The sequence below is a fragment of the Falco cherrug genome (genome assembly GCF_023634085.1).
Source record: "Falco cherrug isolate bFalChe1 chromosome W unlocalized genomic scaffold, bFalChe1.pri SUPER_W_unloc_1, whole genome shotgun sequence".
NCBI classification, from domain to species: domain Eukaryota; kingdom Metazoa; phylum Chordata; class Aves; order Falconiformes; family Falconidae; genus Falco; species Falco cherrug.
In genome coordinates this window covers 11,503,739-11,528,557 of record NW_026599288.1, presented here as the reverse complement: position 1 = coordinate 11,528,557, position 24,819 = coordinate 11,503,739, and the positions used below count along the sequence as shown (strand labels likewise).

Sequence of the window (24,819 nt, the reverse complement as noted above, 5' to 3'; positions counted from 1 at the left end):
GTGGTCGCCTTGATTTTTTGCGCTCCGAGATCATAGTAAACGAACTATCATGAGTCCACTGAGTGGACCGTGACATTAAACTGGCATCACGGACAGGATCCTGAGGGACAGAGGGGCGCAGGTTGTGTGTGGTTTGTAACAGGGGAAGGATGTTTCGTTCTAGCCACACCTGGCCCTACACCCAACTGGGTGAGAGATGTCCAGAATGCAAGGGGGGTGACTTGAATTTCCCGCATACCACACACGCCTAGGACTTAGCACTCCAAACTCCAATTGAGGGCTCTGTCTATTGGGATCTAACTAAAAGAAGTTGAAGTGCAAAAGGGGGAAAGTGCTAAAAGGGGGAGCTGCACTCATATTAATGAGAATTATCTGCTCAGGAAAGTGAAGGGACTACCTTATAGTAACTATAAGCTGCCTTCCCGAAGCAGATTTTGGTCCCTTCAACCACTCGGGGAAGAGAAGGGCGACACAGCAGTGGCTGTGTGTTTCTAACTAAGTCTAGCCTCCCCGAAGTGGGTTTGGTCCCTTCGTAGTGAGAATGGCCGAAAAGGCTGATAATCAAGACTCTTTGTTAACGAAAGGTCAGGACTTGTTTTCCATTTTAGGAGCCAGCCTGTTTGCAGCAATTGAAGATCTTCCCCACCAAGGATCACAACGATCAGAACGACCAGCAGGACGCTGCCTGGACCTGGGACCATAGGGGTGCCTTGGACCCGTGGTGGTAGCTATAAAACTCTTATCTTTTTTTTTTTTCTTTTTACTTTGCCTTTTCTTCCCTTCCTGTCACTCTATCGCATGCCACTTCACGGGCAAACAATAAAGTTGCACTGCTTGATCAAAGCATAACCCCTTGGCGTGGTCACCTTGAATTTTTGTGCTTCGAGATCATAGTAAACAAACCATCACAAGTCAACTGAGTGGACCGTGACAAGTATGTAGCATATAAAACAATATTACCTTCAGATCAATTAGAAACCCCTCAAATGGCCCGTATAAATTGTGCATAATAAGATGCAAGTTCAGTTGCTGAATAAGTAGTAGTTTATATTCCAATATCTAAGAACTTTTTTCCTGCCCAACAGGGCTTTCTTGAGTTACCAGCAAACTGCATATTAAATTAATCTACTTTGACATGCCTTGAGGAGGGAAGGAAAAAAACCCACAAACCAAACCAAACAACAACAGAGAATGAATAACTGCAACATCCATCGTATTATCAAAAATTCTGTTCAGAAAATGTATGGTTTCAAACTACCATGTTTAGAACACAGTAAACTCTCCCAAATGGAAAGTGACCATACTTGTCTTTATGCTCTCAGATTTCCTTTCTCATTTCTTCAAGTTTTTATAAGTATAAACAATTGACTTACAATGTTCTGCTCCGTACAATAACTCAAGATGTGTTGATAACTCATGTTATTATCCAAGGATGATACTCCATCATTGACTTACTGAGATAAAAGGATTTGAAATACATACAACCTGTTCTCTAAATAAAATATATTTTTATTTAAAAAGGGGGGGAGAGGAAGGAAAAGTAAGTACAGAAGTAAAAAAGGATTAAGAAAATCATAAATCAGAACAAGTTCAAATATACACTAAAGACATACAAGATACACTAAGGCTACAAATACAAGCACACACTTCCATGTCATTAAGTACTTCAAAGTCTTAATACATTTATTCCTGTAAGAACTTCACAAAAATGGCACTTCACTTATCTTTTCCTCCTCCATGTTTAGACATATATTTAGGAAGACAATGTACAAAAAGACTAAAATTATGTCCATGAGAAAAATTTGACATTTAAATCAAATTTAAGAACCAAAGACTGAAAAAATTATCTTAAAAGATTTGACTAATACTATCCAAAGACTTTTTAATCAGCATATTTCCCAGCATGTTTAACATTCATGCTTCTCTCTGTATCTGAAAATAATTCAGTCTTCCAATGCCAAATTTCCAAGCTGATCTGAATCCCATCAACATGAAACCAGCTATACTCCAAAATAATTTCTTGAGGAGTCTGATAGTATACATATGCTAAGGTGGCTACTTCTCAAATATGTCAGTCTCTATACAGCATGTAATGGAAGCCTACTGATATGTTTCAAGGAAATGTTCAGAAGACATGCTTTTATTTATTTTTTTTTAATAACTCGACATGCTAGCCAGAAAGAGGAAAACTGACTGGGGACAACAGTTAACACTTCTTAATAACTAGTTGACAAACAAAAATTTCATTCCCTGCTTCAGCTATAAGTCTCTACTGTCTCTTCAATTGCACTGTTCTGCCTTCAAAGATTCAATTAAGAGTTGTTCCTTTTCTTGTAGGTTAGTTTACTGCCAGTGTAGGTGCTTGTACCAGCTTACTTTGAGGTTAGACAAGCACCAGTGCTGATGCAAAAGAAGCACCTGGAAAAGGCAGCCCAAATATGGAACTGACCCCTTCACCAATAATAAGATTGTTTATTATAGCATCAATATGTTACAGAAGGGTTAACTTTAATCTTAAGAACTTAGAAGTAGTCATGCATCCTAGGTTCGAACAGTTAGCGTTAAGGTACCTTGATTGTTTGAAGCTAATCTTTGTATGCTTGTAATATGCTTGTATGCTTCAAGGTGTACCTTCCCCAACATGGACTTGTCCTTCGGCCACAATTCCTTCAGAGGCATACCTGCTGCAGCACAAACATAACCATGGCTACAGACGCTCCAAAATATACCTGCTCTTTTTCTTCCCTCAGCTTATATACTCAGTATGACATCCCATGGTATGGAATATCCCTTTGGTAGTTTGGGTCACCTGTCCTGGCTGGACGCAAGCAGTTCCAGATGGCTTTCCAATAGCCCCATCACAGGCCACAGCTGAGCCAATCAGCTAAGTTTGTGGCACCTCTGTGAAAACATTTAAGAAATTGCAGCAAATGTCAGACAGGTAGAGGAGGAAGAAACAAAGAGTGTGAGAGAAAACAGAGGGAACACTAAGGTCAGAAGAGGAGAAGGAGGTGCTCCACAGCAAAACATGTATTCTCTGCAGCCTGTGGTTGACCCACATTGGAGCAGAGGAAAGGCTTGAGGAGAAAGGAACAGCTGAAAACTCCCTGTGTACTGACTTCTGCTCCTTTGTGCTTGCAGTGCTCCTTGCCTTGCCAAAGGGACTGAGTGTAACCTGTGGTGATAATAAGTGGGGGGAGGAGTCTGGAGTGAAAGAGTGAAGTTCAGCATGAGAAAGGGGTGAGGAAAGGTGGTGTTTTAATGCTTGCCTTTTTGTTTCCTACTACTTAAATCAGTAATTATTTTTTAATTGGTAATAAGTTACTTTCCCCAAGTCAAGTCTGTTCTGCCTGTGACAGTAATTGGTAAGCAATCATCTTGTCTTTATCTCAACCCACAGAGATCTATACGTCTTATGATTCTAGATGATTACTCTGAGGAAGCCTCATGAAAATGTGCTCCACATGTGAATCCTGAAGAGAAACAAAAAAACCCATGTAGGCCAAAATATGAAGAAGAGAGGCATGGATAAAACCACCACATTTTTCTGCATAATACAGCTATCAGGGTTAAATAAAGAACAAATGGCAGACAGAACTGACATGCTTCATAAGTTTTGCTTCCAAAACAACCCCCAAAAAATCCAACACGCTTTTCCAGTAAAAATTTGTCTTCACTTCAGCAGCCTGTCCAGACTGCTTCTGTGACTGACAGATTAGGTAGAGTTCCCTTTTCTCCTCTGAGAGGCATTCAGTGGAGGAAACACAGAATGGTACTTTCACCACTGTCTTCTGTGTGGTAGATTTTTTCTCCCTTGTTACAATAACTCTTCAGTATCTTGAACACCCTTGGGTAACCAAAATACTCCTATTGGTACTTCTCAATAATATTGTTTTGTCTTTTTCTAAGGTTAACCAGCTATTTAGGTATAACATCTAGGCCCTGTGGCAGTATGGTTATGGGTGGCAAGGCTTGTGGGAGAATATGGGCAAGAACCTAGAAAGGTTGCCACCTCCGATGATCTGGGACTTCACTCCCAAACAAATGTGGGATCCTGATGAAGTGATAGACTGTTTGAAAAAAGAATGCCTTGGCTATTTCAAAGAGGCACAACTTAATGCACTGTGATGGGGCCTGGCCTATGCCTACTAAGCACCTGTTCTGCAGCAGAGCAGTCACAAGAACAGGGAGGTGAAGAGAATGATATAAACAAGTCAAAAGCAACCTGATCCCTATCCCTGAGTGAGCTGTGAGATATGCGGTGCCTTTGACACCATTTCCCACAGCATTCTCCTGGAGAGACTGGCTGCTTATGGCTTGGACAGGTAAAAAACTGGCTGAATGGCCAGGCCCAAAGAGTGGTGGTGAATGGAGTTAAATCCAGTTGGTGGCCGGTCACAAATGATGTTCCCCAGGGCTCAGTATTGGGGCCAGTTCTGTTTAACATCTTTATCACTGATCTGGATGAGGGGATCAGGTGCACCCTCAGGAAGTTTGCAGACAACACCAAGTTGGGGGTGTGTGGGAGGTTGATCTGCTTGAGGATAGGATAGCTCTTCAGAGGGATCTGGACAGGCTAGACCGATGGACTGAGGCCAATTGTATGAGGCTTAACAAGGTGAAGTGCTGGGTCCTGCACTTGGGTCACAACAACCCCATGCAATGCTACAGGCTTGGGGAAGAGCGGCTGGAAAGCTGCCTGGCAGAAAAGGACCTGGGGGTGTCGATGGACAGCTGGCTGAATATGAGCCAGCAGTGCGCCTAGATGGCCAAGAAGGCCAATAGCACCCTGGCTTGAATCAGAAATAGTGTGGCCAGCAGGACTAGGGAAAGTGATTGCCCCTTTGTACTCAGCACTAGTGAGACCACACCTCAAATCCTGTGTTCAGTTTTGGGCCCCTCACTACAAGAAAGACATTGAGGTGCTAGAGTGCATCCAAAGAAAAGCAACAAAGCTGGTGAAGAGTCTAGAGAACAAGTCTTATGAGGAGAGGCTGAGGGAACTGGGGTTGTTTAGTCTGGAGAAAAGGAAGCTGAGGGAAGACCTTATTGCTCTCTACAACTACCTGAAAGGAGGTTGTAGTGAGGTGAGTGTCAGTCTCTTTTTCCCAAGTAACAAGCAATAGGACAAGAGGCAATGGTCTCAAGTGGCACCAGGGGAGGTTTAGATTGGATATTAGGAAAAAATTATTCACTGAAAGGGTTGTCACGAATTGAAACAGGCTCCCCAGGGAAGTGGTTGAGTCACCATCCCTGAAGGTATTTAAAAGATGTGTAGATGTGGCACTTAGGAACATGGTTTAGTGGTGGACTTGGTAGTGTTAGGTTAATGTTTGGACTTGATGATCTTAAGGGTTTTTTCCAACCTAAATAATTCTATGTTTCTATATGCAAAACTATTTCAGCTGCCATCCAGGAGAGCAAATTATCAGCTGGTTGCTCCAATGCTAGAGCCAGTGCTTTGGCTACTGCTGAGCAGTGCTCCCACAGCATCAAGGCTATCTCTCCAACATTCCCCCCTCACCCCCAAAGGCCAGTATACGGGGGATGGACAAGAGCTTGGAGGGGGCATAGCCAGGACAGCTGACCCAAAGTGACTAAAAGGATACTCCATACCCTATGATGTCATGCTGAGCAATAAAAGCTAGTGGGAGAAGGAGGAAGGGGGGACATTTGGAGTTACGGCATTTGTCTTCCAGAACAACTGCCATGTGTACTGAGACCCTATTTCCCAGGAAGTGGCCGGACATTACTTGCTGATGGGAAGTGGAGAATAAATCCTTTGTTTTCCTTTGCTTCCACACGTGGCCTTTGCTTTTCTTTATTAAATTGCCTTTATCTTGACCCACAAGTTCTTTTTCATCTTATTTTCTCCCTTCTCTGTCCTGCTGAGAAGGGAAGTGATAGAGTGGCTTGGTGGGCACCTGATGACGAGCCAAGGTCAAACTACCACAGTCCTTTTTGGCTCCCAATGTGGGGCACAAGAAAATGTCAGCTTTGTATTAAGCATGCTATAGTTATAGTAGTTATTAAATGGCAAGCTTCTGTGCAGGTCATGGAGTTTGCTGGCTGCACTGCTTATCTTTTTATTTTGCTGAGCTTGAGAACATGTTAATACAAAAAATGGCTATGTGCTTTGCCCTGGCATTGATGCCCTTGCTGTTCTGGGGAGCTATCTTGTGGAGAGGATGAGGGAAGATATCTTCCTCTTCCTAATCAGAATGGATGTGGGTGGTTTTATTATCCAGGCTCCTGAGGTCCTTGTTCACCCTTACATGAGCAGTTTAATACTACTAATTAATACTGCTGACATATTGTGGGGTTTGTGGAATCTGGTGGTGTCTTGGTGTAAGAGAAGACAACTTTTGGCTGAGGCTGTGGTGAGCTGACCCTGGATGGACTCTAGGTGCCCACCAAAGCTGCTCTATCAATCCCGCTCCTCAAATGAACAGAGGAGAGAAAATATAGTAAAAGACTTATGGGTCGAGATAAGGATAGGGAGATTACTCAGCAATTACTGTCACAGGCAAAACAGACTCAACTTGGGTAAATTAATTTAATTTATTACCATTCAAATAAGAGTAGGATAATGAGAAATAAAACCAAATCTTAAAAACATCTTTCCCTCATCCCTCCCTTCTTCCTGGGCTTAACTTTACTCCCAGTTTCTCCATCTCCTCCCCCTTGAGTAGCACAGGGGACTGGGGAAGGGGGATTGCGGTCAGTTCATCACACATTGTCTCTGCCACTCCTTCCTTCTCAGGGGGAGGGCTCCTTACTCTCTTCCCCTGCTCCAGTGTGGCATCCTTCCATGGAAGACAGTCCTCCATGAACTTCTCCAATTTGAGTCCTTCCAACGAGCTGCAGTTATTCATTAACTGCTCCAGCATGGGTCCCCTCCACGGGGTGTGGTCCTTCAGGAATGGACTGCTCCAGCATGGGTCCTTCAAGGGGTCACAAGTCCTGCCAGCAAACCTGCTCCAGTGTGGGTTCCTCTCTTCATGTGTCCAGAGGTCCTGCCAGGAGCCTACTCCAGCACAGGCTTCCCACAGTGTCACAGCCTCCTTTGGGCGCATCCACCTGCTCTGGTGTGGAGTCCTCCACAGGTTGCAGGTGGATATCTGCTGCATCATGGACCTCCATGGGCTACAGGGGGGGCAACCTGCCTCACCATGATCTTCTCCATGTGCTGCGGGGGAATCTCTGCTCCGGTGCCTGGAGCACCTCCTCCCCCCTCCTTCTTCACTGACCTTGGTGACTGCAGAGTTGTTTCTCTCTGATATTCTCACTCCTCTCTCTGGCTGAAGTTGCCAGGGATTTTTTTCCCCTCTTCTTAAATATGTTATCACAGAGATGCTACCACCATCACTGATTGGCTTGACCTTGGCCAGCAACAGGTCCATCTTGGAGCCAGCTGGCATTGGATCTATTGGACATAGTGGAAGCTTCTGGCAGCTTCTCACAAAAGCCACCCGTATAGACCTCCACTACCAAAACCTTGCCACGCAAACCCAATACAGAGGTAATAGTGAAATGTGCCCTGAGGTGGCTATTCCCTGAGCGGCAGGATGTGTGGAAGGATTTGGGCAGATTCCTAGGATGGTTATCATTGCCCATATTCTGGGACTTTACACCTGAACAGGTAAGCAACCCTGTCATGCTGACATGCCACCTGATAGAAGGGTGCCTTGCCTACCCCAATGAAAACCAGCAGCTTCTAGCACTGTACTGGGGCCTGGCCTGTGCCTACCAAGCCACAGTTCAGTACTCTCAGAGGACTGTAGTTAAGGCAGGGACCCAAACCACCTTTGAGAATGCCTTTACTGAGACCAGGATGCAAACTACATTTGAGGACATGATAGTTGAGATAGGGACCCAAACAACAACTACAGTAACTGTCACAGAAGTGAAAAAGAAACAGTTGACAAGAAAAACAACAGGTCCATATCATCAATTATTAAGGGAGGAGGAAGAAGAGAAACAGTTTGATTGAGAAGCTGGTCCTTCAGCAAAGAAAGAGGAGGAAGGAATGAGAGAATTTAGAAAGGAAACAGAAACTACCAGATCCCTGACCTCATCAGAGCTTTGAGATATGCAGAAAGATTACAGCAGCCAACCAGGTGAGCGGATTGCTGCCTGGAAGCTCTGATGCTGGGATAACGGAGCTGACAGTCAGCAACTGGAAGGTAAGGAAGCCCAAAAGCTGGGATCCCTTGCTAGAAACCGGAGAACTGAGAGAGGAATTGGAAGAGAGGCAGCAATCTTCAGTCTTTGGAGATGGCTCCTCTCAAGTGTGAAGGCAAAATATCCATTCAAGGAAGACCTTGTGAACTCCCAAGGAAAGTGGACTACCGCAGATGAAGGCATCCAGTACCTGAGAGAACTACCGGTACTGGAAGTCATCTACAATGATCTAGACAACGTGGAGTTCTCCAAAGAGCCAGAAGATGTCCTGTGCACATGGGTCATGTGGAGGACAGTGATTCAAAGTGCTCCAGAATCACATTCTAACAGCTTGGCAGAGATGTATTGTCTGGATATGGATATACCAACTGTGGAGAAAGTGTCTTCTTGGCTCCAAAACTTCGAAGAAAATCTCTGTCCTCCCTTATCCCTATGGGCCAGCACCTTGACTATCAGGGGCACCCCAAGAAATCAGTCATCTCCTGCTCCAGTCAGAGGGAAAGGGAGCCCCAGGCACATGCCATGTGGTGCACTTTGGTTCTGCCTGCATGACCAGGGGGAGGATATGAGGAAGTGGGATGGTGAACCCACCTTTAAGCTGGGAGCCCATGTACATGAACTGAGAGGGAAGACAGCTGTTAAGAAGGGGTTACCCAAGGCGGCTGTCAGCATAGTTGCTGTAGAGACACAAAAAGGCAATCAATGCTCGTTTTTTGCTGCCCAGGTATAGAACCTGGTTCTAAAAGTACATCATGTAGATGCTCACATACCCAAGAGCTGTGCCACTGAAGAACATTGAAACAACGAGCAGGTGGACTAGGCTGCTAGAATTGAAGTGGCTCAGATGGAACTGGACCGGGAATACAAGGGTGAGCTGTTTATACCTTGATGGGCCCAAGACACATTACATCCGCTCGCTCACTACCCACTCACCCAGAGGGATGGGGAGGAGAATCCGAAAGGAATGTAAAACTCAAGGGTTGAGATAAGAACAATTTAATAGGTAAAGCAAAAGCCACACATTCAAGCAGAGCAAAGCAAGGAATCCATTCATTCCATTCAATCGGCAGGCAGGTGTTCAGCCATCCCTAGGAAAGCAGGGCTCCAGCATGCGTAACCATTACTTGGGAAGACAAATGCCTTAATGCCAGATGTCTCCCCCTTCCTTCTTCTTCCCCCCAATTTATATACTCAGCATGACGTCATATGGTATGGAATACCTCTTTGGCTAGTTTGTGTCACCTGTCCTGGTTGTGTCCCCTCCCATTTCCCATGCCACTCCAGCCCTCTCGCTGGCAGGGCCCAAGAAACCAAAAAGTTCTTAGTATAAACATCACCCAGCAACCATCAGTGTGCTATCAGCATTCTTCTCACATCAGAGCCAAAACACAGCACTGTACTAGCTACTAAGAAGAAAACTAACTCTATCCCAGCTGAAACCAGGACAGTATCCACCCCTTATTTCATACCATTTACATCATGCCACACTTTTCAACACAACCTCATTAACTGCCATCACCCCTCCCATCATTTGATATAATACAAAGATATTATTCCCCTAGTCTATGCACCACCCCTGTAAAAATGTCTATAAAATGTCCACAAATGTCCACTGACTTAATTTAGTCATTCATAGGTTGCTGCTATAGTCATTACTATAACATGAAACTCAAATAGTGGGTTACAACAATTTAAAGGTATATCCATTACAGTCTCCACCCCTAGTCCCTTTGGACCAGCCTGTATGGTTTAACATTGCAATGAACTCCACTTGCCCCTGCTCCGGCTTCGACTTATCCACAGACTGCAGTCCCTTAGGGCTGTACCTGCTCCAAGTGGAGCTTCAGCTACAAGCCACAGTCTCTCCAGGGGTATACCTGCTGCGGCATAGACTCATCCACAGCCACAGTCACTTTGAGGTGCACCTGTTCCATCCATGGGCCATGACCATAGACCTGCTGCAGCGTGGCCTTACCCACAGCCACAGTCCCTTCAGAATTGAATCAGCTCCAGCATGGCCTTATCCCTGGCCACAATCCCTCCAGGGCTGTACCTGCTCTGTTGTGGGCTTATCCATGGCCACATACTTTGAAGTACTCCAGCATGACCTCATGCACAGCCACAGATGCTTCAAGGTGTACCTTCCCCAACATGGACTTGTCCTTCGGCCACAATTCCTTCAGAGGCATACCTGCTGCAGCACAAACATAACCACGGCGACAGACGCTACAAAATATACCTGCTCGGAGATGGACTTATTCATGGCCACAGGGGTTTTGGGGTGTCCTGCTCCCACGTGGACTCATCCACAGGTCACAGTCCCTTTGACTCGAGTTCACACTGGAGTTCCAGCCTGTCCAGTACAGCAGCTGAGAAACAGCAGCCATGCCCTGGCCATCTGCCAGCCCCGGGCACAGCACAGTAAGATGATCAGTAGTACAGCAAGTAGCAAAAGCAAGAAGCAGCAGCTAACAAGCACTAGACTCTAATATACAGTAAGGCAAGCAAGCCCCATGGCAACCATAGAAACGTGACAATTAATAGCTAAATAGCAATAACAGCTATGAATTCTGTCCTGGCTTTGTCCCCTCCCAATTTCCCGTGCCCCTCCAGCCTTCTCGCTGGCAGAGCCCAAGAAACTGAAAAGTCCTTGACTTAGTATAAGCATTACCTAGTGACAACCAAAACCATCAGTGTCCTATTGTTACAGAAGGGTTAAGGTTTAATCTTAAGAACTTAAAAGTAGTCATGCATCCTAGGTTCGAACAGTTAGCGTTAAGGTACCTTGATTGTTTGAAGCTAATCTTTGTATGCTTGTAATCAATAAATTTAGGTTCTAACAAAAGGGTAGCCCTGGAGGATGAAGGAAAACCAGCCCAAGGCCAGCGATTCCAAGCCAAGAAAGGCCAAGAGACCGAGATGACTTAGTTTAAGACCATTTTTGGGGACTACAAAGGAGAACTCTAGCCAGCCGAATAGAGGAGTGGGCGGATTTGCAGACCCTTGAGACCACCGAAGACCCCCACTCTGGACAACTGGGCATGGGTGAGGGGGAGGGCAAATATTAGAATTAGTTTTGGGTAATCTCATGAATATGTATGTCTTCTCTGTGAAATTTGTTGAATATGTATACATGTACTGTATAAAAAGATGGGACTTTGCTTCTGAACCTCAACAGATCCATGGGATCGCAGGACCTCCAGACGGCACCGAGGGATTCTTGGGGAGAGCTTCCGATCCCCAGACCGGAGAGATTAGAGCAAGACCCCTGGAAAGGTAAAAGGTATTCTTTTCTGTTAAGGTAAAATAGCCTCCATTTCAGTCAAGGTGAAAGCCTCACAGGGTGGGACTACAGAGGTGCCGTGGTAAAAAGGAATGCTTGCCCGTCAGTCAAGGTGAAAGCCGCGCAGGGTGGAGCTGTAAGAAATCTGTATTGGTAAGGTTTGGTAACTCCGGGGATGCCCAGAATTGGTATTTTTTGTAAGAATGTGTGTCTGAGTGAATTGTCTTGAATATCTCAGAACAGAATTGGACATTGAGATCTGGATTATGTTTTGAGACAAAAATTTTTGTAAGAATGTGTGTGTGAGTGAATTGTCTTGGATTTTCGTAACTGTCCTGTCTAAGGTATCTTGTCATTTATGGTAATTTGTGTTTATTACGATGGTAACAGCTCAATCTGTTGAAGGAGGTATTTTAAAGGTGTTTATTTAAGCACTGGGGAACAAGGGGATGAGTCCTCTCACTCGGAAACAATTCAGAATATTGTAATCATTGGTGGCAAATGTATACCCAAGACCAAGAAAGATGACCAAAGAATGGAATTTTTAAGATAGAATACTATATTGCAATTAATGTTATTTTGCAGACGAGAGGGAAAATGGGATGAACTCTCATCGACATGCTATGCCAAAGGTGATCAATTGGTCCAAATTGTATGAAATGAAACAGGAGCCAAATGAATCACCATTGGCTTTTATGGAAAAGTTAAAAATGACTGCTAAAAAATATACAAATTTAGATCCAGAAAACCCAGAAAAAGCTGTTCAATTGACCTCTATTTCTACAGGACAATCATCCCCAGATATGAGAAAGAATCTTCAAAAATTAGAAGGGGCAGATTCAAGGGATCTGGGAAAGTTACTGGAAGTAGCATGGGCTGTTTTAATAATTGAGAAAAGGAAAAAAGGACACTGGAAGAGGGAATGCCCTAACTTGGATCATGCTTTGCAGGCCATTAAGTTGATGACATTAAATGATGAGACCTGAAGGGGACCAGGGGAGTCATTCCCAGGTGAACACCTGGTTATATTAAAGTTGGGGAACGATGAGATAGAATTTTTGGTAAATACAAGCTCTGTACTCAATACTTGTAAAGAAGGTCTTAGTTAAGAGACTGTAAATTTTGTTGGAATTGACCTTTCCTGCAACCCTTAAAATTTAAGTTAGGAAAGCAATGGGTAACTCACCAAGTTTTATACATGCCTGAATGCCTGATGCCTTTGATGGGAAGAGATTTATTGAGTAAGCTGGATGCACAGGTAGTCTTTACTAACGAAGAAGCACAATTGTTAATACCTGAATCAAAAGCTGTGAAGGCAAAGATTTTTATGTTACAGAATACACAGACATCAAAGGAAGAACCCCCTGAAGAAGTAGAAGATGCAGTAACCCCTTTGGTATGTGCTAGTGGAATTCCGAGTTGATCCAAGTTGGCCGAGCCAGTAAGAAACTATTTTAAAGTCCAAAAACAAAATGGTAAGACAAAAACAGTATCCTCTTAAGTAGGAGGATAGGAAGGGATTGGAAGAGTTAATACTGAGATTTTCAAATTATGGTTTATTAGTAGAATGTGAATCAGAATATAACACTCCAATATTGCCAGTAAAGAAACCGAATGGGGAGTATAGATTAGTTCAGGATTTAAGAGATGTAATTCAGTTTGTTCAAGATATTCACCCCGTGGTAACTAACCCATATACCTTGCTGACATCCTTAGAGGAAAAACATACGTGGTTTACGGTACTTGATCTTAAGGATACTTTCTTCTGCATACCTCTAGACAAAAGTAGCCAGGCAATATTTGCCTTTGAATGGGAAAGCCCCACCACTGGACACAAAGCTCAACTTGCTTGGACAGTATTGCCACAAGGGTTCAAAATAGTCCAACAATATTTGGCAATAAACTGGCAAAGGAATTGGAATTGTGGAAAAAGGAAAATCCAGAAAGAACAATATTAGAGTATGTGGATGATATTTTATTGGCTGCAGAAAACTGGGGAGAATGCCTACAAATTACTATAAGCGTGTTAAATTTCTTAGGACAAGGAGGATATCGCGTATCAAAGGACAAATCCCAAGTAGGAGAAGAAACTGTGCTCTATCTAGGATTTGAGATTTCTCAAGGACAACAGAAACTGGGATCCTACAGGAAAGAAGCAACCTGCCAGACTCCAGAACCAAGAACTCTGCGGGAGCTGAGAGCATTCCTGGGCATGGTCAGATGGCGCAGACTGTAGATCCTCAACTATGGACTATTGGTAAAACCCCTTTATGAAACCCTGAAGGGGTCAAAAGAGAACCACTTACTAGGGACCCCCAAATGCTGAGTAGCCTTTAAGGACTTAAAAGGGTCTCTGATGTCAGCACCTACATTGGGACTACCTGATTTGTCTGAGCCTTTTGAGCTATTTGTATATGAATGACTACATTTGGCCCTGGGTGTGCTGACTTAAAGATTGGGAACATGAAGGAGGACTGTGGGGTATTTTCTCAAACAGTGGAACAATGTGAGCAAAGGATGGCCAGGATGTTTGCGTGCTGTGGCTGCAACTGTTCTCTTAATTCAAGAAACAGGAAAACTAACAACAGGACAGAGAATTACAGTATATGTTCTGCATATGGTAGTTTCTGTTTTAGAACAAAAGGGGGGACATTGGTTGTCTCCAAGCTGCATGCTCAAATATCAAGTTACCTTGTCGGAGCAGGATGATGTGGAACTTAAAACCACCACAGCAGTTAACCAAACAATGTTTTCAAATTCAGATGTAAAGGACTCTGAATACCTGCATCATGATTGCCTATCCTGATTTGAAATTGTTTACTGATGGTAGCAGCTTTGTATGAGATGGAAGACAGATGGCTGGATATGCAGTGGTTATAACTACACAGGTGATAAAGGCCAAGGCTCTACTTGTCTATACATCACCAAATATGCATTTGGGATAGTCCATGCACATGGGGATATCTGGAAGGAAAGAGGACTGTTGTCGGCCCAAGGTTCACCAAGGAAGAAATTCTTAATAATGCATTGCAAAACACACCAATTTGGACAAACTGCAGTAAACATGGGTAATCAATTGGCTGATAAAACTGCTAAGGAGGTGGCTGAACAAAGCATCCTTGCATTACTGCCAGTAAAACAGGAACAGCTCCCAGTTCTGAGGCCCAATTATAGTGAGGCAGATCAACAATTGGCATCGCTGTTAAAAGCAACCATAAACAGAGAGGGTTGGTTAATAACCCCCACAAAACAAGTCATTGTTCCATTGCAATTAATGACTGGGTTTGTACAAAAGAGACATGAAGAAACACATTGGGGTAGTGAGGCCACGATCTTTAGTCTTCAAAATTCAATTATATGTGTAGAAAGGACTGGAATAGTAAAGTTTGCAATAGCAAATTGTCCCATTTTAAAAAAAAAATAATCCTGTGAATAGGAAAAGTCCACCCCCAGGGACCACTAAGCAGGGAAATTCACCTGGAGATTACTGACAAGTTGATTTTTCTTAACTACCATGACAGAATGGGTATAGGTGTATCTTAGTATTGATTGATTCCTTCTTGGAGTTGTTGAAAGCTTTTCCCTGACACACCAACAAAGCTAGAGAAGTAACTAAGGCATCACTCACAGAAATAATACCAAGGTTCAAGGTACCAATAGGAATGTCCTCTGATCGGGGTCCACATTTTGTAGATCAATTAGGCAATTTAGGTGAGACTCCCAAAGAGAATCCCTTTTAAAAATCTGACTTAAATAATTGAGTCATATAAGAAAATGAATAAGTCTCAAAGGGGGGAAATGTTACAGAAGGGTTAAGGTTTAATCTTAAGAACTTAGTAATAGTCATGCATCCTAGGTTCGAACAGTTAGTGTGAAGGTACCTTGATTGTTTGAAATTAATCTTTGTATACTCATAAGCAATAAATTCAGGTTCTAACAAAAGGGTAACTCTGGAGGATGAAGGAAAACTGGCCTAAGGCCAGTGATTCCAGTCCAAGAAAGAGTAAGAGACTGAGATGACCTGGTTTAAGATCATATATGAGGACTACAAAGGAGAAGTTGAACCAATTGAATAGAGGAGTGAGTGGATTTGAAGACCCTCAAGACCACCGAAGACCCCCGCTCTGGACAACTGGGCATGGGTGGGGGGAGGGCAAATATTAGAATTAGTTTTGGGTAATCTCATGAATATGTATGCCTTTTCCAGGAAATCTGTTGAATGTACATGTACTGCATAAAAAGAGCTACCTGAGTGCAGGAAGCCATGCATGTAGGTGGAGCAATCCCCTGTGCATCCAGAGTAGCAATAAAGAATGCCTGCTACTTAATGCTACATTGGTGTTAAGGAGTTTCCTATTCCTGATTTCAGTTACAAATCCATACATCTTTAGTTTCATTTCTACTCTTTGCTTAGGGAAGAGAGAAGGAAGAGATTAAAACTCATCCCTGCAAGCCTAACAGCCACAAGTAACAGATGAAGTTGAGAAATCATTCTCTGCTTTTAAAACTGTTGCACTCCCCAGAAGACAGGAGAGAAAAAGCAGTCTAAAACACAATCTGCAACACTGGAGGATGAAAAACTTAAAGAATGTCTGTGCTTTCAGAAATAAGATAAGCAAGCAGCAAGCAAAGGAACAAGAAATACAGAGAGGACAAAGCTTGTAGTTTTGTCAGTCATCATGATGCAGAAACTTCTCATTGTAAGCACATCAAAGTCATACTTGAAGAAGCAGCAATATCTCAAATGACCACCTCTTGAGAGAAGTGTCTGAAGCATGTTTCTCTCAAAAGGCAGAACCAGGAGAAGGAAGACGGGAAAATCTTGAGACAAATCCCAAACATTTCTGTTTACTACAACAGATCTAGGCATTGCTAGCTTCAAGGCAACACAGAAGTCCAGTAACCTTTTTTCATAGTATTTGCATACCATCATCTCCTCATGCAGGTTAATCTGCCTGGTGAATCTTTGGGAAACAAAGTTGATTTTGACTCAAGAGTTGCACACAGACACTACCTATCCACCTTGGGGTCACCTCTCTTCCTCACCCTCAGCTCGTGCTCAGAGGTGTAAGGAGAGGCACCCCTGCTGGTCAGCACAGAGGGGCTGCAGAGGTTATCACCCTGACTCCAGTGAGGCTAGCAGGAGTGGTAGACTCTCAGCTCAGTGCCCGCACCCCCAAAACACACCACACACACACTCTTTCTGTCCATGACTACTTTGCCATGGAATCTGCAATTGATATCAGCCCAGCAGAATGCCAGCTCCTCCTTGCTGTGGAAGGTCCAATACCGGTGCTGCTGTGATACATAGCAACTCCCAACATTGCCAACAGCCTGAGTACCCATTCCTTACGTGCTTTACCACTTCCTCATGCCCTAGCAGATACACTGCATGTGCCATGCCGCCACACCACTCTGCACCTACTACAGCTCCCAGCATGCACCATGCTTCCTGCACTTCCCGCACTTCCCACACTCTTCTGTGAGCCCAGTGAATACCCCAGCATGCACCCACCAACCTAGTCCCCGAGACACTGCCACATGTTCATGATGACTTGCTTTTCCTACCAGGTCGTGCTTCCTCGTGGGAGGAGTGGGGTATGTCAAAAGTTGTAGTTACTAGTTGTGAAATGTGTTCATTTGATTCGTGTCAATATAGAACAATGCTAGGACCGCATGATGAAATGTAACCTTCTGTCTTACATGCCCTTGTATAACCACATGCTTAAGAAAAAGTGATCAATGTATATAGTTCCTGTATCTTGCAAAGAACATCTGGCTACATACCTAGTTCCTGTATCTTACAAAGGACATCTAGTTACACACCCTGATATGCTGGCTAAAACTGGCTGGGCTGCTAACCGAATAGTGTTAAGTAAGAGAAGTTTACAGGGCGCATGCGCAAAATCTAGGGTCATCCTAAGGGTGAGCCGAGGAAGACTGCTGACTTCATCCACCGACCACCAGATAGGGGTTAAGAAGACCCTCAGAGATAGAAAGAGCATGCGCCATGAAGTACACGCCTATTCCAAGGATCCATTTACATAAACCAACCCTTTCTTAGAAATAACTATGAATGTGTATTAGTTTAGGAAATATAAACCAAAAATAAATTTTGTACGGCGCGCATCTTGGTGGAGCGGAGACTCCTGGCGCACCCAGTGCTGTTTGCTTGCCTCTATTCACTTAATAAATTGCAAACTTTGATTGCAATCCTATTTTGGGTCTAAGTCATTTATCACACTAGTGAAGGAGTAAGAGGCAGTGATGGCTATATGGTGCTCCTGGTTTTGCTGGCTGGCTGGCTGGTTGATTGGTGTGGTGGTTAGGTGTAAGCCTAGATGTCCAACCCACCTAGATGGGTCGGACAAAATCGAAGACCAGGGACCAGGAGAAAGGGAGCAAATTACCAGACATACCACCAGAAAGTCCATTAGGAATAATGATTAGAAATTGGAATGATAGGGGCCCCAGAAAAGGAAAAAGTAAATTAAAAATGATCCAGTATTGTATGGTAGAATGGCCAAAAGAGCCTATAAGACCACATCTTTTGGCCTGGTTTTGGTTCCTTTGAAGACTGGATTTGCCAGGCCTTAAATACACATGTTAATTCAAAGGAACCTTTTAGTCAGGAGGAAAGTGATTATGCAGGATTATGGATCAGGACTTCACGTCCTTTTCCAGCCTCAATACTTACACTAAAAGCAGCAGCAGAAAAACAGGAAAGAGAAAAAGATGATAAATGGGAGCCATTGGATAACCTACCACCTCCATATCTTAACAATCCACCCCCGGCGGCAGCTCCCCCTCCGGTGGCTGTGGTACCTCCACCACTACCACCGTTGCCCCTGCCTCCACTACCAACAGCACCGGAATTAGGTCGACCTCCGGCTGCATGTACAAGAAGTAGGACTGCCGTATCTGAGGGAGCTTCTTTATATCCCTTATGAGAGGTACCCCTCGGAGGCAATCAGGGAGGCATTGGGTTTGTGGCAGTCCCATTAAACACTACAGATGTAAGAAATTTCAAGAAAGACATGGGGACTCTATTAGATGATCCCTTCGGAGTAGCTGAAAAACTGGACCAATTTCTAGGCCCCAATACTTATACTTGTGAAGAAATACAGTCCATTTTAGGGATCTTATTTACTGCTGAGGAGAAGGGAATGATTAGGCAAGCTGGAATGAGAATTTGGGAAACACAGAATCAGGCAGGACCCCCGGGAGACCAAAAATGGCCAAATGTGGATCCCCACTGGGATCATCAACAACCCCAAGGAAGACAGATTATGAGGGACTTGAGAACATTAATCATACAGGGAATAAGGAAAGAGGTTCCCCGAGGGCAAAACATTAATAAAGCATTTAATGAACAACAAGGGAAAGATGAATCTCCAACAGAATTTTTACCAAAATCTCAGAATGAAGAACTTATCAACACCAGTGTGATGCAGATAAGCAGACACTTCTTTATTGATGGCCGGGTGCGTGAGTGAGTCCTCTCATGATCAACGCACACCAAGCTTCAAATTCATACACCATATATAGAATCTATTCATACATATTGATTAAGTATTCATGCATAAACATATTTCCCGAAAATCATTACCATACTCTCCTCCCATATCCGATTCTGCGCAGTAAAGATTAGAAAGATCTAGAAATGGGTCTGGGGTACGATTTGGGTAGGTGGTACATGAGTCAGTGGTTGCGATCTCCCCCTGCCGGAATTACCTTTTACTTAAGGTAACTGTTTCTTGGCAGGTATCTACGGGTTGTTCCAGTCTACTCTCCCCAGTTCCCATTAATTCTACATTTTGACATCTCAATGCATTCTTCTAGTCTACACGTAAATACTATATCCAATCATCTTGAACCTTAAGTCTGTTATCTAAGTTCTAATCATTCCTACTAGGTGATTCTAACCTATTCTTTCAGCCTTGGTACAGGGCTGTACAAAGGATTTCATAGTAGCTGTCGGTTGTTGTGCAAATACAAAGCTCCACTAAAATGTTTCTTATAATTTTATATTCCTATTAAAATAATTCTATAAGATCAAATGTGTTTCTATATAATCAAATGTGGTTGCTAATTCTAACTAATAGCAGATATGTAACAGAATGGTTGGAGAGATTAAGGAAAAACCTACAAATGTATTCTGGAATTGACCCGAATACAGTGGCCGGAACCGCACTCCTTAGAACACAATTTGTGTCTAGAACCTGGGGTGACATAAGAAGGAAATTAGAAAAGTTGGAAGACTGGCAAGAGAGAAGATTAGAAGAGTTACTTAGGGAAGCACAGAAAGTATATGTTAGGAGAGAGGAGGAAAAACTAAAAGCAAAAGCCAAAATCTTTGTAGCAGCAGTAAGAGAAAGTCAGAGAAGTAAGACCCCGTCTGAAGAGAGAAGGGGAAAAGGAATAGAGAAAACACCCAGGGGACAATCTTATCAAGAAAGATCCACAATTCCCATCTGTTACTATTTCATTAAGAAGGGACATGTTCAAAAGAACTGTCGCAAGCAGGAACAGGATGAGAAAATATTCAAAGAAGAATAGAGGTGTCAGGGGCCATATCTTTTGGGGATTTCAACATCAACAGAGCCCCTGATAAAATTATTAATTGGTCCCCATAAGGAGGAAGTTTTATTCTTAGTGGACACAGGGGCTGAAAAATCCACTATTAGAAAACTTCCAAAAGGAATAGAAAAAGGGAAGAGTTATATGTCAGTAGTAGGGGCAAAAGGAGAGCCTTTTAAAGTACCTGTCTTGAAAGATGTAGAAGTAGAAACAGAGAAAAAAATTTGTCTTAATGATTTACTTTTTCTCCCTGAAGCTGAGTACAACTTATTAGGAAGGGATGTGATTTTGAAATTAAACTTGAGCATTCAGAGTCAAGGGGACAAATTGCAGATTAAATTATACACTTTAACACAAGAGGATGAAGAAGCCATTAACCCTTCAGTATGGTATAAGGAGGGGGAAACTGGAAAGATAGAAATGGACCCCATAAAAGTTCAAATAATAGATCCGCATTGTCCAATATAGAGTCAAACAATACCCTATACCAATGGAGGGTTGAAAGGGATTAAAACTTGCAGTTGACAGACTTCTGGAAAAAGGAACTTTAGAACCATGTGTGTCACCTCATAATACACCCATCCTCCCTGTAAAGAAATCTGATGGGTCATACAGGATGGTACAGGACCTGAGAGCTGTAAATCAGTGAACAATCACTAAATTCCCTGTGGTGGCAAATCCTTATACTTTACTGAGTCATATATCTCCCAAACATACTTGGTATAGTGTAATAGATTTGAAAGATGCCTTTTGGGCCTGCCCCCTGGATGAGGGATCCAGAGATTATTTTGCCTTTGAGTGGGAGGACCCCAAAATGGGACGAAAACAACAATTAAGATGGACTGTACTACCACAGGGGTTTACAGAATCACCAAATTTATTTGGACAAAGTTTAGAGAAAATCTTACAAGATTTTACATTACCCAGGGAGGTAAAATTATTGCAATATGTGGACGATGTATTAGTAGCGGGAGAAACTGAAGAGGGAACCCAAGAAGCTACTATTAAATTGTTAAATTTTCTAGGAGAAAAGGTATTAAAGGTGTCTTGATCAAAATTACAGTTTGTAGAACAGGAAGTGAAATATTTAGGGCATTGGCTGAGTAAGGGAAGAAAGAAGTTGGATCCTGACAGGGTATCTGGGATCCTATCCTTAAGACCCCACAAACTAAAAAGGAAATTTGGCAGATATTGGGATTATTAGGATATTGTAGACCAAGGGTCCTCAAACTACAGCCCGTGGGCCGGATACGGCCCCCCCAGGGTCCTCAATCTGGCCCCCAGTATTTACAGACACACACACCCCCCACACCGGGGGTTGGGGGGGAAACCAAGCAGCCGCAGATGACTTCCTGCCACCGGCCCCCTGTTTAAAAAGTTTGAGGACCCCTGTTGTAGACCATGGCTTGAAAGCTACAGCAAAAAGGTAAAATTCTTATATGAGAAATTAACTAATAACCAACTTAAGTGGTTCACAGAAGATGATCAGAAATTTGAGGAAATAAAAAGGGCATTAATACAAGTGCCTGTATTGAGCCTCCCAGATCTGGGAAAACCTTTTTATCTTTTTGTGAATGCATCAAACCAGACAGCATATGGAGTCCTTACTCAAGACTGGGCAGGAATTAAGAAATCCGTGGGGTATTGTTCTAAGTTACTTGATCCAGTAAGTAGACGATGGCCTGCTTGTCTCCAAGCTTTGGTCGCTACAGCATTACTAATAGAGGAAGTTAGGAAGATTACCTTTAGTGCTCCTTTAAAGGTGTATACTCCACACAATGTCAGAAGTGTTTTACAACAGAAAGCAGAAAAATGGCTAACGGATATCCGGATCCTAAAGTGTGAAGCAATACTAATTGACTCCCCTGACTTAGAACTGAGGGTAACCTCTGCTCAGAGTCCAGCACAATTTTTGTTTGGAGAGCCATCGGAGAAATTACAATACAACTGTTTAGAGGTAATTGAAACCCAGACTAAGGTAAGGCCAGATTTAAGGGATACTGAATTGGAGAAAGGAGAAGCACTGTTTGTAGATGGCTCGTCCCGAGTAGTGGAAGGGAAAAGAAAATCAGGATATGCAATAATTAATAAGGACCTAGAACCTGTGGAATCAGGACCTTTGAGTCCACCATAGTCAGCTCAGGCTTGTGAGCTGTATGCCCTATGTAGGGCCCTGGAATTATTAAAGGGGAAAAGTGGGACTATATTTACAGATTCTAAATATGCATATGGGGTGGTCCACACTTTTGGAAAAATTTGGGAAGAAAGAGGTTTAATTAATACTCAAGGGAGGAATCTTATACATCAGGAATTAATAGTAAGAATTTTAAGGGCATTAAGAGAACCAAGGTAGATAGCAGTGGTACATGTGAGAGGACACCAAAAGGGATTAGATTACCAAACCAGAGGAAATAATTTAGCAGATAAAGAAGCCCAGGAAGCAGCTTTGAGGACTCAGGTTGTTAAAATTAATGTAGTACAGGAGGAAGAAAGACGAGAGGAAGAAGAAAAGTTTACCCCTGAGGAACAAACAAAATTGGAGTGAAAAGGAGCTAAGTTAGAACGAGGAAAATGGACGCTGCCCGATGGGCGAGAGATGTTGCCAAAAGCCTATGCTAGGCAAATATTGGAACGTTTGCATGCACAACACATTGGGGTACAAAGGCGTTAAGTGATCATTTCCTTAAACAATTTGGCTGCATTGGGATTTTTGAAATAGCAAAGCAAATCACACAGGGTTGCTTAACTTGTCAGAAGATAAATAAGAAAGTGTTTCAACAAGTAGCCATGGGGGGGAGAAAAACAGCTTACAGACCTTTCGAGAAAGTACAAGTTGATTTCACTGAATTACCCAAGGTAGGGAGGATAAAATATTTGTTGGTAATAGTAGATCATTTAACGCAATGGGTAGAAGCTTATTCTGTAGCACGAGCTATGGCACAAACGGTGGTAAAAATTTTACATTTGATACCTAGATATGGGATAATCCAGTACGTTGATTCTGATCAGGGCACACACTTTACTTCCAAGATAATAAAATTATTATGTCAATCATTAGGTATTCAGTGGGAATATCACACTCCATGGCACCCACAAAGCTCGGGGAAAGCAGAAAGAATGAATCAAACAATAAAACAACAATTAGCTAAGTTAATGATTGAGACACAAATGCCCTGGACGAAATGTTTACCATTGGCACTTTTAAACATAAGAACTACACCACACAGTGAGACTGGATTATCGCCATATGAAATGTTATATGGCATGCCTTATTCTCAAGGGATGCCTCTAGGGAACAATGTAGTTGAGGATCGTAGTATCCAAAAATATATCATTGCCATTGGAAAGAGATTAAAAGAGCTGAGAGAAATTGGGATGATGGATCAAACACCACCTTTAGGTTTTGCAGTACATCAGTTGAAACCGGTAGATCAGGTTTTGATAAAAACATGGAAAGAAGAACACCTATCTCCCCTCTGGGAAGGACCTTTTCTTGTTTTATTAACTACAGAAACAGCTGTAAGAACTGCCGAGAAAGAAAGGACACGTTTCTCGAGTAAAAGGTCCAGTGAAGGAGTGGAAAATAACATCTGAACCAGGAAGAACTAAACTAACCATCAGAAGAACTTGACGAAGCCTAAGCTAAGTTGCTGTGGGAATTTCATTGTAATTACTCCTGTAGAATTAAGTAGTAACAGGGAACAGTTAAGAGCCAGTAATGTATTAATGTATAGGAGGATTGACAAAAAGTCATACCCTATCAAGCCCCTGGAGAGGAGCTGGTACTAGTGCCTGTCCATCGTGTAAGGAATGACGCTGGATTGACAATGTTAGTAACCATTATTTCAACATCATCTTGTTCCACCAGGTTAGCTTGATATTTAAGGAATCTCTGTGGTGAGAGCCAACGGCCTCTCTTTGCTTCTAGTACAGCAGACACTGTATGTGACACCAGTAATCTTCTGGCCCAGAGTGAACTTTCATGCTTCTTGTATGTTAAACGCCACTGCTCTCAAACAACTGGGCCATCCTTTATTTACTCCGTCTAATTGTTTGGAGAAGTATGCCACTGCTTTCCTATATGGTCCCAGTTTTTGAGCGAGGATACCTAGGGCTATTCCCTGTTTTTCATGGGAAAATAGCCAAAAGGGTTTGGTAGTGTCTGGCAGGCCTAAGGTGGGGGCTCTCATCAACTCCTGTTTCAGTTTTTGAAATGCCACTTTAGCTTCCCCATTCCAAATGAGGTTTTTCTGGTTTGTCTTTAATAATTCATAAAGTGGTCTTACCAGTAGTCCATAATTGTAGATCCATAGACAACACCATCCCATCATACCTAGGAACGTGCAAAGTTCCTTAGTTATTTGTGGCCTGGGGGTTTGACAGATAGATTCTTTCCAGGCAGTTCTGAGGGTGCGTTACCCACTGGTGAGTTCGTATCCTAGGTAAGTTACTTGTTGCTGAGCCACTTGTACCTTCTGTGGAGAGACTCGATAGCCATTTAGTCCAAGAAAATTCAACAAGCTAACTGTCCATTGTATACACTTTTCTTCCGTTTCAGTGGCTATTAACAAATCAGCTACATATTGTAACACCACTCCAGCTCCCTGAGGGTGTTTCCATTGCTCTAAGTCCTTTGCCAGTTGGCTCCCAAATAAAGTAGGGCTGTTTTTAAATCCTTGAGGTAACACTGTTCAAATGAGTTGTGCCCTTCTTCCGGTATCTGGGTTTTCCCATTCAAAAGCAAATAATAAATGGCTTTCTGGGCTCAAGGG

The 24,819-nt window shown here is 43.0% G+C and overlaps 1 pseudogene; it reads right to left on the bottom strand.

The window, feature by feature from the left end:
* LOC129734892 (cyclin-H-like) overlaps positions 1 to 24,819 on the bottom strand; it is a 35,430-nt pseudogene that overhangs the window by 5,755 nt on the left and 4,856 nt on the right.